The following is a 3,511-nucleotide window of genomic DNA, read 5'->3' as shown; positions in this document are numbered from 1 at the left end:
TCTCGGTATTCATCAATTACAGCTTGATTATGTAGTTAAGTAAAGATTTGAGGTTTCAGTTGTGATCGTGACGTGTTTAATCACATTTCTGACGGTTTAATTTCATCAATTCTTCAAGTTTTGAAGATTTGATACACATTCGGTATCGTAACTACCATACCGAATCTGCTTCAAAGTGATTAATTCTCATTCAGTGTTGCAGATTGTGGTGTGTTTGTGATTCTGTCACATTCGGTTTGGTCATACGTAGCTAATTAGTGTGATTTGAGAAAGGATTCGTTTGAATTCTAAGTTTTCATACTTAGACTCGGTATTGTCAACTGCTACAGTTGACATTCGGTATCCTATACATTCGGTATCTTTGATATTTTGTGTGATACTAACTTGTTTCCTTGTGCAGTAAGGTTACAGAATCTAATTCAAAGGAATTGAATTGTATTTGAATTCAAATTCATACAGAATCTGACTACCTAGTCAGATATTGAATCAGGATCTCGGTATCACTTAATTCATTGGTTTTAAGTGTTCTTAGGTTACAAATCTTGTGGTTACCGAATCTTTACCGAATCTGGGTGTGTTACTTGTATTTCTGATCAGTTTCTGATATAGAATCTGGTTTACCGAATCTGCTACAGTACATAATCTGTACCGAGTCTGCTACAATACCGAATCAGTTACCGAATCAGTTACCGAATCAGTTACCGAATCTGACATTTGTGTTAGATTGTTGTGATTTTTCATCTTAGATTTGAGTAATACCGAATCTTTACCGAATCTACCTCATTTTCAAGATGTCTACTCAAGATACTTTAATCATTGGATCAGATTCCCGACCTCCAGTGTTGTTTGATGGCAAGTACACTCAGTGGCTTCACCGTATCACTCAGTACATAGACTACAAGGGTGAGAAAGCAAAGTACATATGGGCTTCTCTGAGAGATGGTCCAGTTGTAGATTATCATCCGGATACTCGTATGCCAATTCCAATCTATGAAATTTCTGGTGATAAACGTGAGAGAGCTCAGGGTGACATTGAAATGTCCCGTTCTTATTGATTAAAAACGTTCCATATTAATTGATTTCGTTGCGAGGTTTTGACCTCTATATGAGACGTTTTTCAAAGACTGCATTCATTTTTAAACAAACCATAACCTTTATTTCATCAATAAAGGTTTAAAAAGCTTTACGTAGATTATCAAATAATGATAATCTAAAATATCCTGTTTACACACGACCATTACATGATGGTTTACAATACAAATATGTTACAACAAAATAAGTTTCTTGAATGCAGTTTTTACACAATATCATACAAGCATGGACTCCAAATCTTGTCCTTATTTAAGTATGCGACAGCGGAAGCTCTTAATAATCACCTGAGAATAAACATGCTTAAAACGTCAACAAAAATGTTGGTGAGTTATAGGTTTAGCCTATATATATCAAATCATAATAATAGACCACAAGATTTCATATTTCAATACACATCCCATACATAGAGATAAAAATCATTCATATGGTGAACACCTGGTAACCGACAATAACAAGATGCATATATAAGAATATCCCCATCATTCCGGGACACCCTTCGGATATGATATAAATTTCGAAGTACTAAAGCATCCGGTACTTTGGATGGGGTTTGTTAGGCCCAATAGATCTATCTTTAGGATTCGCGTCAATTAGGGTGTCTGTTCCCTAATTCTTAGATTACCAGACTTAATAAAAAGGGGCATATTCGATTTCGATAATTCAACCATAGAATGTAGTTTCACGTACTTGTGTCTATTTTGTAAATCATTTATAAAACCTGCATGTATTCTCATCCCAAAAATATTAGATTTTAAAAGTGGGACTATAACTCACTTTCACAGATTTTTACTTCGTCGGGAAGTAAGACTTGGCCACTGGTTGATTCACGAACCTATAGCAATATATACATATATATCAAAGTATGTTCAAAATATATTTACAACACTTTTAATATATTTTGATGTTTTAAGTTTATTAAGTCAGCTGTCCTCGTTAGTAACCTACAACTAGTTGTCCACAGTTAGATGTACAGAAATAAATCGATAAATATTATCTTGAATCAATCCACGACCCAGTGTATACGTATCTCAGTATTGATCACAACTCAAACTATATATATTTTGGAATCAACCTCAACCCTGTATAGCTAACTCCAACATTCACATATAGAGTGTCTATGGTTGTTCCGAAATATATATAGATGTGTCGACATGATAGGTCGAAACATTGTATACGTGTCTATGGTATCTCAAGATTACATAATATATAATACAAGTTGATTAAGTTATGGTCGGAATAGATTTGTTACCAATTTTCACGTAGCTAAAATGAGAAAAATTATCCAATCTTGTTTTACCCATAACTTCTTCATTTTAAATCCGTTTTGAGTGAATCAAATTGCTATGGTTTCATATTGAACTCTATTTTATGAATCTAAACAAAAAAATTATAGGTTTCTAGTCGGAAAAATAAGTTACAAGTCGTTTTTGTAAAGGTAGTCATTTCAGTCGAAAGAACGACGTCTAGATGACCATTTTAGAAAACATACTTCCACTTTGAGTTTAACCATAATTTTTGGATATAGATTCATGTTCATAATAAAAATCATTTTCTCAGAATAACAACTTTTAAATCAAAGTTTATCATAGTTTTTAATTAACTAACCCAAAACAGCCCGCGGTGTTACTACGACGGCGTAAATCTGGTTTTACGGTGTTTTTCGTGTTTCCAGGTTTTAAATCATTAAGTTAGCATATCATATAGATATAGAACATGTGTTTAGTTGATTTTAAAAGTCAAGTTAGAAGGATTAACTTTTGTTTGCGAACAAGTTTAGAATTAACTAAACTATGTTCTAGTGATTACAAGTTTAAACCTTCGAATAAGATAGCTTTATATGTATGAATCGAATGATGTTATGAACATCATTACTACCTTAAGTTCCTTGGATGAACCTACTGGAAAAGAGAAAAATGGACCTAGCTTCAATGGATCCTTGGATGGCTCAAAGTTCTTGAAGCAAAATCATGACACGAAAACAAGTTCAAGTAAGATCATCACTTGAAATAAGATTGTTATAGTTATAGAAATTGAACCAAAGTTTGAATATGATTATTACCTTGTATTAGAATGATAACCTACTGTAAGAAACAAAGATTTCTTGAGGTTGGATGATCACCTTACAAGATTGGAAGTGAGCTAGCAAACTTGAAAGTATTCTTGATTTTATGAAACTAGAACTTTTGGAATTTATGAAGAACACTTAGAACTTGAAGATAGAACTTGAGAGAGTTCAATTAGATGAAGAAAATTGAAGAATGAAAGTGTTTGTAGGTGTTTTTGGTCGTTGGTGTATGGATTAGATATAAAGGATATGTAATTTTGTTTTCATGTAAATAAGTCATGAATGATTACTCATATTTTTGTAATCTTATGAGATATTTCATGCTAGTTGCCAAATGATGGTTCCCACATGTGT

This window comes from Rutidosis leptorrhynchoides, chromosome 9 (genome assembly GCF_046630445.1).
Source record: "Rutidosis leptorrhynchoides isolate AG116_Rl617_1_P2 chromosome 9, CSIRO_AGI_Rlap_v1, whole genome shotgun sequence".
NCBI lineage: Eukaryota > Viridiplantae > Streptophyta > Magnoliopsida > Asterales > Asteraceae > Rutidosis > Rutidosis leptorrhynchoides.
The sequence above is the reverse complement of the archived record's forward strand: the minus strand, read 5'-3'. Positions refer to the sequence as shown.